The sequence below is a fragment of the Taudactylus pleione genome, unplaced genomic scaffold, assembly GCF_031769625.1.
Source record: "Taudactylus pleione unplaced genomic scaffold, aTauple2 ptg000305l, whole genome shotgun sequence".
Classification (NCBI taxonomy): Eukaryota; Metazoa; Chordata; class Amphibia; order Anura; family Myobatrachidae; genus Taudactylus; species Taudactylus pleione.
This window is the reverse complement of record NW_028284706.1, coordinates 4016120-4030386: the sequence shown is the minus strand read 5'-3', so window position 1 is coordinate 4030386 and position 14267 is coordinate 4016120.

The window sequence follows — 14267 nt, the reverse complement described above, 5'->3', positions numbered from 1 at the left end:
ACTACTGCGGGCACTACATAGGGGGGCACTGTATAAGGGGCACTACTGGAGGGCAATGTATAAGGGGCACTACTGGGGGGCACTGTATAAGGGGCCCTATTGGGGGGCACTGTATAGGGGACACTACTACTGGGGGCACTGTATAAGGGGCACTACTGGGGCACTGCATAGGGGCATCTCTACTGCGGGCACTACATAGGGAGGCACTGTAAAAGGGGCACTACTGGAGTACACTGTATATGGGGCATTACTAGGGGCATCTATATATTATTTGTGGCTAGATGTTTTTTCGGTAACCAAGAATTTGGAAACCACCCTTTCAAAATCCTGCGTTTGCCACTGGGTTAGGGACAGGGGCGGATTGGCCGTTATCTTCAGCAGGATAAATCCCGGTGGGCCAATTGGTCTGTGGGGCTGCTTGTGATCTGTGGCCCTGCCCCCCTGAATCACGTTACAGACTGTCCCTGTGTTTGCATGACAGGCAGCTCGTCGGCTGCTTGTCACACCTAGTAAAGCGCCCAGGATTTCCTTTTAAGTCCCCACCCACCCAGGGAAGGTGCTGCTGTTCATCATACGCAAGACAAGCACCACAGAGGAGGAGCAGGTGCCATGGCCGGTGGCGGTAAGTAAGTCACGGAGGAGGAGGGGGGCCACCCTGCCTGCCAGCCCTGATTGTCTCCTCTCCACTCTGTCTCCTCCCCAGGCTGTGAAGTTAAACTGTAAATTCACAGCCTGGGGAGGGGACAGAGGCCCTGATTCAGAGTCGGTCTCTGTGACAGAGCGCTCGCTCTGAATCAGGGCCGGTCTTTTTTTTTTTTAGAGCGGCCTCCTGGCCGCTCGCATAGCTGTGGGTAACCACCCACAGCTATAGCGAGTGGCCAGGAAGATGGTCGCGATGGTGACCATCGGGCTTGCGATGAGACCCTTGTGGTAGGGTCTTGTTGCCGCAAGCCCCAGAAAGCTTTCGGCTCAAACAGAGCCAAAAGCTCTCCTACTGACATCACTTGTGATGTCAGTGGGGCCGCCCCCAGACGGTAGGCATTCTCATGGGAACGCCTCCATCTGGGCAGCCACCCCCCTGGCCCGCCCACCAAAGGGGGTGTGCTGTCACTCAACATTGACAGCACGCCCCCTTTGGTGTGAGACCAGGAGAGGGGGCTTGGCCTTCGCTATCCGGGTCTCGCGCATGCGCACGGCGGAGCCGCATCCATCGTGTGCATGCGCTCTGGGCCACCATCGACCCGGTTGAAACTATTTAACATTTTTTATTAATTGTTCATTGTCTATGTGCAATGCTGGGTAATTTTAAGCTGGTCAATTAACTACATTCTTAAATTGACACTATCTATCTTCATTTTATATTATAGGACAGTGCTGTTTGTCCCATTTGTTTTAATTCTATATATTTTACTTACATTTTTTTGGAAAGGTACTCTTATATTCTCTGTAGTTCATTACATTGATTAATCATATTTATGTGTTTTGGGACATTATTTAGCAGTAGCGCAGACTATTGTATATGTACATTTTATCTCTTTGACCAGTCTTCCATCTGCACCCCAGTTGGCACACATCTTCATATGTGAGATTTTTCATCTCCATGATCTCCCGAAGAAAATCGTAGAGTTTGAAATTGATCAAATCCTGGATTCTTGTCATCGTTTTGGTCGTCTCCAAAATCTCATTGATTGAAAGGGCTGTCCCAGGGTCTCTGGGGTCTGCGCTAATGGCAGGGTCCCAGCGTGGTGGTGGTCTCAGGGGCTTGGAGCTCTGGTGGCACTCCCGCCGGGTCCGGACATTGCCGCCATGTTGGTCCCAGTCAGCTGACCACTAATCCCCAATTGCAACCGGGCTAATGTTGATCTGACCACATCATCCAATCACCTCTGGACCCAGGATATAAATATCCATTCCGGACAAGCATTCAATGCATGAGCTTTGTTGCTATTAGATGTTCTTGGCTCAAGCTCCCTGACTAGCCATCTACCAGTGGTTCCTGCTGTGGTTCCAATACGGTTACAGCTTGTGCTCTACCCCGGTCCCAGCCCAGCTTCAGTTTGTGCTATACTTCGGTCCCAGCTCCAGTTTGTGCTCTACTCTGGTCCCAACCCAGCCCCAGTCTGTGCTACAGTCCGGTCCCAACCCAGCTCCAGTTTGAGCTATAGTTCGGTCCCAAACCGGCTCCAGTTTTTGCTATAGTCCGGTCCCAACCTGGCTCCAGCTTGTGTTATAGTCCAGTCACATTCTGGCTCCAGTTTGTGCTAAATCTGGTCCCAATCTGGCTCCAGTTTGTGCTACAGTCCAGTCCCAATCTGGTTCCAGCTTGTGCTTCAGTCCAGTGCCAAAACGATACCACTTGATCTCCAGTCCGGTCCCAATCCGGTCTAAGTTATATTCAAGTCCGGTCCCGATCCGGTTCCAGTTGTGTTTCATTCCAGTTCCCATATCCAGTCCTGCAGTCACCATTACCATTCTCTCTGAACACTTATCAGCTACACCACCTATGAGAAAGTGTTACATATGTCCTTCCCTGCTTCAGATCTATCGAGTTACTATAGCGAGTGTATATGGGTCTCACCCAGAAAATCCTGAATCCCCAGTCCTGATACTGATAACATACAGGATTCAATTTCTTAACTATTTTATAGGGCTCAATATACTTAAGACTGAATTTCAGAGACGACTACATCAATCTAGTGTTGCAAATGTTTGTTGATAAGCAATCTATAATAATTTTTAATCTACACACTTATTTTATTACAGTTGTGATGGTTAGAGCATTGTAGATATGAAAATATCTAATTAACTGCTCAAATGATAACCGCATTTACAGTACAAACTGGTTGTCATAGACAAAGGGATTTGAGGCTGTGTTCCTGGGCTGGGTCTTGGATCTGTTTTGTTAGATTCGGGTGCTCTCTGGAGAAGACTGGGTCTGATGAAGTTCCTGTGCATGAAGGAGCAAATAGACAAAGGAGCCGACGAATGGAACTTGAGGGACGACTGGTACTCTGGTTAGGAATGGGGAGTAACTGGACTCCAAGTATAATGGAGGACGGCTGGAACTCCTGTTAGGGCTGGAGGGTAACTGGACTCCAGGTATAATGGAGGATGACTGGATGCTAGAAGGAGCACAGTAAGGGAGCTCACTAGACAAGGCTAAGAGTCCTGTTGACAAAATTGTTAGGGGAAAAGGGAATCTGGGAAGACTTCTGCACCAGTTGGTATACTTTATTATGGCTCATGTATAAACCCCAAATTAAAAAATTCACCAATTGTATTTAACAATGCAATAATAGGGGCTGCTGCTGAGGACAATATTAAATCACTGTTAGAAAAGAAGAGAAGAGAGAGAAAAGAATGTCCTCTTTGTTGGCGCACTATTAGATCATTATAAAATGTAACTTTTATTATTAATATTAAAATATTTTAATACTAATAATGAAAGTTACATTTTATAATGATCTAATAGTGCGCCAACAAAGAGGACATTCTTTTCTCTCCCTTCTCTTCTAAGAGTCCTGTTGCACTGGCAATTAGTTACTGCAGTAGATATCCTTTTATTGAGGATGCTGAATTGGTGGAGGCGGAGTCACATGGGAAAATCCAATATGTAACTGTATTGTATCTGTTTTAAAGTTAAATTGATATTTCTATACCAGCTAGGAGTTCCAAAAATCATAGAAAAATACCTGAAGTCAGTATGCTGGACTGGGGTGCCTCGGGACACTTGCAGGGGTGCCTCAAGTTGGTGATCCAGCATCAAATCAAATTCTTTATGCTCAATGTAATGTAAATATGTGCACAAGCAGAAGCACAAACCTGTCCACCACTATATAACCAAACCTAAGGATGACAGGTAAACACAATTTACTTCACTGTACTACTTCACTACAATTTTTTTCAGAATTTCTCAATTACAAACTTTTGGCTTAGGGGTGCCGTGAAAACAATTCTGATGCACTAGGGCGCCATGATTCAAAAAAGTTTGGGAACCACTGTTAGAACTATTATTTATTGCTAGAAGCAGAGAGAGAGCAATTAACTGAGGGGTAGTTTATGTCTCTGAGCCTGCACAGTTGTGATAGTGTTAGGGGACCTGCAGCCTCTTTGTGTTTGATCCACAGGTGGTGGCAGAGAGATAGAATATTAATTGTGAGTATTATATTTGGCTTTGCCTCATTACATCAGGACTTGGGGATCTGTGCAATCATAGTCCTGATCCTAGAATAGTACCAGTCAGGGTTATACAGTCATAGGCTTTGACCTAGTCAGGGCCAACTCCGGGATCCTATTGGGGTCCCTGACAACGGACAAAAACAGATTTGACCAGTAATCCTGCTCAAGAAAGAGCCGCCTGAACATTCTTTAAATGTGAAAAGTTCCCCTTATTTCAGGATATTCAGTAGAACATCAGAGAAAGATGTAGCCTTTGAATTAGACACAAATAATGCAGATGTGCCTGATGTAGTATGTGTGGAATAATTTTATGCTAACCATGCCCAATGAAGTGACTCAGCCCAATTGTCATGCGTTTGTGAAATGTAACACCTAAATGTAACCTACTGCTGTAGGCAGGGCCGGATTGAGGGCCACATGGGCCTGGAGCTGAAAATGATCAAGGGCCTATTATGAGAAGCAGAGGAGGTGTGATCATTACTGTGTAGGTGTGACCAATGCCATGTGGGAGCTTGCACACCCTACATTATCAGCCCCAATGTCTCCCTAAATATGTAATAGAAAAAAAAGCTTCATTTTGTGAGGTAACTAGAAATACAATTTTACTACTTATGATTTATGGCTGACCTTGTGGACAGCAGATGGCCAGTCCAACATCATGCTGTCATGATGATGGGCCTATCAGCTCCATCCGCCCCATTGTTAATCTGGCCCTGGCTGTAGGGATTTATTGACCTTTTCTGTCTCTTCATTTGTCTGTGTGTGATGTGCAATAACCTGGGAACTCATATCAGAAACTATGGGCCTGATTTAGAGATGGACACAGGACACAGCAGCAATGTGTAAATATGTTACTGCTGAAGGAGGTGTCTACGATCCTTAAGGGGGAGATGTATTAAACCTTGGAGAGAGATAAAGTACCAACCAATCAGGTTCTAACTGCCATTTTATAGCTTGTGTTTTAAAAATGATAGTTAGAAGCTGAGTGGTTGGCTGTTTATTTCTCTCCAATTTATCTCTCCAGAGTTTGATACATCTCCCCCTATGTCTCTTAGCAGTTTCAATATACAATAGGTTTTTATGATCAATGAATAAACACAACATAAAGCTTTCAGTCTTACAACCAATGGTGCCTCTCTTACAATGGCAATTTTATAGCCAACAATTCATTTCAGCAGAGGAAAATTTATGATACAAGTAAGCACAGGGATGCAATTTATAATCCGCAATGTTGACTTGAAATAAAATGGCTCCTTCTCCTACATCAGATGCATCCACCTCAGCAATAAATGGAAGATCTCCACCGGATGAAGAAGAACTGATGTGAAGCTAAAGACCTCCTTTAATTTCAGAAAAAGCTCTACAGATCACTTAGGGCCTGATTCAGCATGGATCGCAATTGCAACCGCGTATGCATATCGGCTGATTGTTGTGTGCTGTGCTTGCATATGCACCGCACTGCACACCGATCCCAATGCGATTATAGACACACTGTGGAATCCATTGCAGAGTGAGTGACAGGCCGTGAGCTTTTGGGGGTGGTGACAGGGATGGGGTTGGTGAAACACAGGCGTGTCTGTCCATTTGAATGCAGTTGCATGGGTGTGCATAAATTAGCCACTGCAATTGCCTACGCAACTTGAGTACTCACTGCGTCCAATGAGACTTGCAATTTCTGAGACAGGTCAGACCTGCTGTAATTGTGAATGACGGGCCGATGTTACTGATGTATACGCAGGACTGCGAAGTCTTACGGATGTGATAAGGCAGTAGTGAACGTCTCTATGCTGGCTGAGCTGTGTCAGGCATTAGCTTATTTTCGCAGTTTCATTGCGTACAATTACGCAGCTGCGATCACAGTTGCAATCCGTGCTGAATCAGGCCCTTAGTGGTATCGGCCCCTTTTCTAGTCATTTCAGTAAGTGGGGTAAAAAATACAGATAATGAATGGAGAAAACACCTCTAGCAATTGACAAACCAAATAAATCTTTGAAGAGTCTTCAAGTTGTGGTGTCACCCAATTCTGGATACCATTAACTTTACCACTATCCAAGGAGAAACCACTAGCTAATATAATATAACCCAGGAATAACACTTCAAATTCAAATTTTTCTATTTGACTCTGGGCCTGATTCAGAGTTGTACGTAAAACCCAATGATTTCTGTACAATTCCAATGGTGGCCAATCAGTGCATACGCAAGATCTGTACTGTGCATGTGCCAGTCAGTGTGTGCGAGCTTGCTCATAGTGCAGCTTGATTGACAGACTATGGCCATTTGGGGGCAGAGCAGGGGCAATGTCAGGCAAAGTCCCAAAAACCACGGGTATGTTTTCTGGGCCTACTGAAGCCAATGGCTGCATCCTTGTTTGAAGCTTCACTGGCTTCAGCTGATCACAGAAGCCGACAAGAGGTGTCTATTTACACAAGATGCCTCCTGATGCATTAGCATATTTTAGCATTGCTGATATACTTTCCTTGTCTATTTTATCCGTTTCTCTCTACGTCTCTCTTTCACCTCTCTCACCTTCATTTCCCTTGAGGTGTGTATCCACTTACAGACATACAAACGAGAGCATGATTATGACATTGCAATCGTGCTGTTGTTTGTATGTCTAGTGATGTGCGTAGACTGAACGTTCACTCATTCAGTCCAGGCACATCCATCATCCCTGTACATGCTGAACCTGACGGGATCGTCAGGTTGACAAGCATGTACGGGCAATGATAGATGGCAAAAATGACCAGCGGGCACACGCATCGCTAGTCGTTTTTGTCACTTACATGCCCGATTTGCGGGCGATTGCACAATAACGATGTCATTACCGTGCAATCGCCTGTCAAAATCGTCTAGTGGATACCCGCCTTTACCCTTTTCCTCATTTTTTTCTCCTTTATTTGTTTATCCCATCATATTTGCTCGCAGTAACCATGCCCAGTCCACAATGCAATGCACTGATGCCCCCTCCTGGTGCTTAATGGAGGTCTCCAGGCCTCTCACATCCCTCAGGCACAGCGTGCAGCCTGTTTTGGCATGCTACAGCAGGACAATACAGGAGTTGGATTGCCCTTCTGAGCTACAGTCCTGGTTTCTGTAATGTTGGCACCCCTTGCATGGCCTCTTGGTCCCCGCCTCCTGCAGCCAGCCCTGCCCCCATGGAATGCGGCTACCATTTTAAGTGTCAGGTTGAACTGCTTCTGCCACCCCCTCAGCTTCAGGAGCTGGGGGTGCCCCCTCTACTGTTCTGCTGCCTCCTGATGAGATGCCAGAAGCTGCATCAGTTAATATGTGTACTCCTCCCTTCTGGCTGCTGTTAATGTGTGCACTCCCCCCTCAGACGACCGCCCCTACACTAGCTGCACAGGCCTCCAGGGAGGGGGGCGTGACGCGTCCCCCGGGCAGCGGGATACCCGGCCAGATGGCAGTGATGGTTGTTCAGTGTATATGAACAACCATCATCTGCAGATCAGTCGATTTGCAGATATATCTTTCAGGTGTGTATCCACCTTTACATACCAGGACAAAGGGCCTGATTCAGAGCCGCTCGTAAGCGGCCGCTCGTTCGCTCCGAGCGATGTTTGCCCAACTGCGCATGCGTACGGATCGTTATATGCATGCGTGAACCAGTCAGTGCGGTCGAAATTCATGTGCTTGCAAAATAGCGAATGCCTGATAATTTGAGTGACAGAAAGAGGCGTATGTGGGTGGTAACAGGGGAAGGTGCTTGAAAACGGGGAGTGGAGATCAGAACGCAGGCATGCTTAAAGGTCAAAACGGGCGTTTTATGGGTGTGCAAAATTAAAACAGCAGCGTCATTGACCACGTCACTGGGTTATTTTATAGCCAGAACTGCTCGCAAGATTGTGGTAGCAAAAACCAACCCCAAGAATACCGAGCAGTTCATACGCTGGTCGATGTACTCGATTAATCTAATAAATAGCGGACATGACGTAGGATGCGAGCGGCCAGGGGGCGTATTTTTCCAAAAAACGACCGCAAGTTTTGTTCACTCGTTCAGACCTAGAGGCATGAACAGACCGCAAAGAGCGAACAGTTCATTTGAATAGCCACCCCTATTTTCTGGACGAGCGAGCGCTAATTACGTCCAGCTCTGAATCAGGCCCAATGTTCATTGCTACAATGTTGAAAATAGGATAAGAGCTAATGAACTTAGCACAGACAATGAGAATTGTTTACTAACCAATTAAATGTTAAATTAATTATGAGGGGCAATAAACATTGCTTGACATCCCAAGATTATGTTGAATTTGAACAAGGACTCAGTAAATGAAAATTGGTACAGTGTAAGTATATCTAATGTCTAAAGTCAGTATTGCATTGGTATTGATTGCAATTGAGCAACTCTCATTGTCCTTAGACCATTTTGATAAATGGAAGCTATGTCAATCATTAGCAATGCCCACTCACACCCTATTGTACAATGAGTCTCTATGGGAATACAATGATATAAATACAAGCAATGCAGTCACATTTCACTGCTGCAAAGCAACTACATGCAACCGCATTTGCGGTAACATTCAATCAATAGTGTCTGCGAATTACGATCGCATCGCACACAGTGAAAACAATTTATAAACAATTCAGATTGATTTATTTAACCGCTATTTTATCATTAACAACAGTTAGGCTTAGCGACCGATGCATTGTATTTTGGTGTGATAACTTGGGCATCGTGCAAGCTATCAATAACCAAAGGGCGGGATCCACTCCAACCTTAAGGTTACTAAGGTTTCTAACCCTGCTTTGCCTGCATAGGAATTTTTAGGGCTTGTCACATTCCAGAGGTCGAGAACGAGACAGCTGATGCTTTTTCTCATTTTCAATGGGTTTAGTTTTGGTTGCTATTTAATCTGGTTTATCTTGTCCCTGCCACGTCTGGCAGATCAGCATCATCATCAATCATCAGACCAGCATTAAAGAACTTGACTTGAAGGGCCTGGCTCCGGGTACACTCTAGACTTATTAGGGTTTCCTTCTGTGGAACGGTAAGGCGTGTAAAACGGTTCATAACACTGTTTTGGAGATGGCCCTAACTGGCCCATTCTAAAGCAGCGGTGTCTGCTGCTTTGGCCGCCACATCTTACTTTTTGCATTTATTCGGCTTAGCTGATCCGACAAAGTCATCCCTGCTTTTAAAGGCACTGAAGGGTTGGACTCAGGAGCAAGCAGGTCTAGGGGATTCCTGCAAGCCTTTTGATATAGGATTTTTAAGGGGCTTGAACTCTACTGTATCAGACATGCTAGCCTTTTTCAGGGACTTTAGGGTTGATGAGTTTGTGGCAGTTAACAAAAGTTCCAAGAACTCTGGACTATTGCATTTTAATGTTATTGTCACATCGGATTTGATTTTGTGTAAGTTTCATAGGTCTAAAATGGACCAATGGGGTAGGGGGTCGTTGAATTAATTTCATTCAGCACCAAGCATTTATGCAAGTTACTTCTGAAAGACAGGGCTTTTTTTATCCATGCTGACCTCTTTCCGTTATTCAAATTGTTACTTTAGCCTTGCCGGTTGAGCAGTATGGTACTCATTCTTAGCAGCGACAGTGTTGGGTTCTTCCATTGACTCCATAAAGCAGTTAGGCTGTTGGAAGTTGTCAACTTGCTTCCTACGAGTTGTTTCGGGAAAGCAAATGCCGTAAGCCTCCTGACGGAATGAAGTTGTTTTCTTTTTAAGCCCTCAAAGAGACTTTTGTGGTTTTCATTTTCATCTGGGTCACCCAAAACCTGCTTTTCCCTCCCTTGGCTAGGTTTTTCTTAATTACTTACGTAGGGACATGAAGAAATCCCAAACGGGAAGAAACACGTTAGGGCATCTGGACATTAGCTCCACAGCACAGTGCCAGTTTTTATTTAATTCATCCTCCAACAAGACTATACTGCTGGTATTGTATACATTTTAGCCTTTGTCCGCCACCCACTACTTTGCTGGAAGCCTGTTTAAATACTGTAGCACAATATATATATATATATATATATATATATATGTCTATAAGGTTTCTAGCACGCCAGTAATTAGAGATGTGCCACACACAGTATTAAATAGCCTTCTGCCCCACAATAACGGGGTGTCTGCTCAACCCAATCTAAAAATCAGTCTAGGTCAAAGACTTCTATAGCAAATGTAAACAAGGTGATTAGGTCAGAGCACCTTAAAGTGCTAGGAGTGCATAAATATAGGTGACTGTTAGAAATTCAGTATAAAGTGCAAAGTACGATCAGAAATATATAAAAAGATATTTAATGAAAACACATAAAAGACATGACTTTAAAAAATACAAGAATAACAGCAATGGACATACAAGCATCGAGAATGGATTAAGTGCAAAGAATAGAATTTTTCAATAAAAAATATATTTTCAATAAAAAATATATAAATAGCTGGATGTCTTATCTTAGTTCAAGTGTACATGAAGATATAGACAGGCAGGGTATAGGCGACCAACGCGTTTCGTCTCCAACGGACTTCTTCAAGAGGATAGAGTTCACAACAGGCAGGTAGCTCTATTTATACCCCAAATGGTTTAGGACAATTTAGTGCAGATGGAAACAAACGTGGCCACACTTCCTGTGTGGCCACTTCCTGTTTGTAAAATCAGCAAGGCACTGCTTGTAATAAAGCGGCTAATCAAATAACCAATGATTTAGATCCCATATATATATGGAGAGAGAGCTAAGAAAGAGCATGGTATGGAAATGTTTAGCTTATAAATTCCGGATTTCCATTTTATATTTATATTATGTCTGCCCCACTTCCTGTTAGCATGTCTTGATATCACAGTGTATTCTGCCCCACTTCCGGCTGCTGCATCATCAACCTTCATGATCACTGCCCAGCGTCCACGTGCTTTGTTGGCAAACAATGCTCTTTGCTTCCTGCTTTGCGTCAAGCCCCGATGGACGCGAGACACGTCATATCCCTTTCACCGGAGCACGGAAGTGTTTGTCAATATCTCTGGAACGTGGAAGAGGGAACGTGGAACTCATCTCAGCCTCCATCTTAGATGGGATAACATGTACGAGTCTCCGCCATTTTCTTGAAGTTTCTAGTGGGTTTTAACTCCCTCATATTGCGGTTCACTGAAAAATAAATAATGTTTCATAAAAGGGAGTATCTAATATTAGTATTATTTGTACATAGTACCTCCTCTATTTATATTATATGCCTGATTTCAATGACATATGTATATATATATTTAACCACATACAAGATGTGTATATATGATCTAGACACTGAGGATCGGGGAAGAAAGAGCACCCGATACAAATTAAATCAAGTGTATGCCAATATATATGTATAAAAAAACCTATCTAGGTGTTCAGACATGATCTAAAGATTCAACCAAATGTTAGAAGCGGAATTTACATACATTAGCACAAAACTTTAAGGTTTAGATTGTTAATTCTAAGAACATACATAAATAACATCCTCCAGGACACATCAAATAATTAAATATATTCAAAATGAGAAACAAAATAAGTAACTGAAAGACTCTTAGTATGGACCGGTCACATTATATCAAGATTATTCCTAATGAAACTAAGATATATCTATATCACATAGTAAATCCAATATTTCATATCTCCCAAGTCTTCAGAAATGGAAGACCAAAACATTAGTCCAAAAATTCAAATTTTTGTTCGAGAAAACGACAGTGTGAAAATCTTATTTTACTGATAATATATATTCCGGGTAAAGAAAGTACTTTAGTATTTTTATATGTTTTTGGTATTGCACCATCAGTTTCGGGACAAAGAATACCCTGAGAATATCATAGAAACAGCATCTAATAAGGTCCAAAGTTTGGAACGTGATAGTCTTCTTCAGTACAAAGAAAAAGTAAAACAGGAGAATGGTTTTATTCCTTTTATAACCACATACAGTGCACAAGAACCGCAAATCAAAAAAGCACTGAACAGACATTGGCATATACTACAGATGGATCCAATTTGAAAGGAGTCTCTACCAATCAAACCACCAGTAGTTTTCAAAAAAGCAAAGAATTTGAAAGATCTGCTTGCTCCCAGCATGTTAAAAAAACATAATATCCAAGAACCAAGTGTTTTATCTAAATATCCAGGATGTTATAAATGTGGGAGATGCAACATTTGTAAATATATGCACCCACAAAGGAAGATTTTCAAGAATTTTAATGACTCCAAAGAATTCAAAATAAGACAACACATGAACTGTAATTCCACCTCCATTATTTATTTATTAGAATGCACCTGCGGGATAAAGTACATTGGGAAAACGAAAACACCTCTTAAACTCAGAATACAAGAGCATATAAGAAACATAAAAAACAAAGTGGAAGGACACGCTGTCTATAAACATTTTACCCAAGTTCATGCATCAAATCCGGAAGATATGTCTTTTAAAGCCATCAAACAGATCTCCCTGGGAGAAAGAGGAGGAGATCTTTCCAATAAACTTTCCAAAAAGGAAATGTTTTGGATTTTTGAACTACAGACATTATCCCCAAGGGGGTTTAACGACAGCTATGAAATAGCACCTTTTATATGAAGTATGGGTATATACACCTAGCCTATGTTGAAAGCCCTAGGAGTTTCTTTTAAAGGTTTCTCTCTACAGTCATATCACACTGCATATGCCCAATCGCGTCCGATCTTGGAAGCTATACAGTGTGAGCCTGACCAGTACTGTTTGGGAGACCAATCGGGAAGATCAGGTACTGTAGTTTTTGTCCTTGTATCAACAAAACAAAAAATAAAATAGAAAACCTGGGCTTCTCGATTGGATGGTGATGGTGCAATACCAAAAACATATAAAAATACTAAAATACTTTCTTTACCCGGAATATATATTATCAGTAAAATAAGATTTTCACACTGTCGTTTTCTCGAACAAAAATTGGAATTTTTGAACTGATGTTTTGGTCTTGCATTTCTGAAGACTTGGGAGATATGAAATATTGGACTTACTATGTGATATAGATATATCTTAGTTTCATTAGGAATAATCTTGATATAATGTGACCGGTCCATACTAAGAGTCTTTCAGTTACTTATTTTGTTTCTCATTTTGAATATATTTAATTATTTGATGTGTCCTGGAGGATGTTATTTATGTATGTTTTTAGAATTAACAATCTAAACCTTAAAGTTTTGTGCTAATGTATGTAAATTCCGCTTCTAACATTTGGTTGAATCTTTAGATCATGTCTGAACACCTAGATAGGTTTTTTTATACGTATATATTGGCATACCCTTGATTTAATTTGTATCGGGTGCTCTTTCTTCCCCGATCCTTAGTGTCTAGATCATATATACACATCTTGTATGTGGTTAAATATATATATATATATATATATATATATATGTCCAAATTCAGCCCGGCACTCCCCTCCAATATCCGCAGACAGCTTGCTCCTGGTGCCCTCCACTGAGGTACGAATCCCCCACAATATAGAAATAAAGAACTGGCAGCACTCAGGAGACTTTTGTAGAAATAGTGCAAAACTTTGTGCTTTTAATCTACGTTTCGGGACTTTAAAATCCCTTCTTCAGGATACACAACATAACAAAACAGTGCAAATACAGTGTATAACTAATAACACTCACCCTTTCAGATGCCCTGCTCACTCTGCATCGCAGCCCGGAGTCCAGGGAACCCACTTCCGGTTTCGGGAGCTCTGTCCACCGGAAATGATGTCACCCTGCCAGGACAGCGACCGAGGAGAGCCTGGCAAAAACCATAAAGTGACAAACCATTAAAAAACATTAAAAAACGTTAGAAAACACCTAGGCATTCATATTGTGATTATGTTGAGTCACCAAAAGGTGATCAATTACCATTACCATGTGTATTGAATATAAAAATGTGTTCGTTTAAAAAAACCAAGGTAATGTTGATATAAATTGTGCAATGGCACCATCTAGTGACCAAGAGTGAAAATGACATGTATAAAACATAAAAAATCAATGATATTATGTTGATCATCTGAAAAAATCCCTCCAGACGATTAGTTTATGTGATAAAAACATATAAAATATGTGTAATGTCCGAATGACACAAGACTTTGAGTGTAATATATAATTAAAGT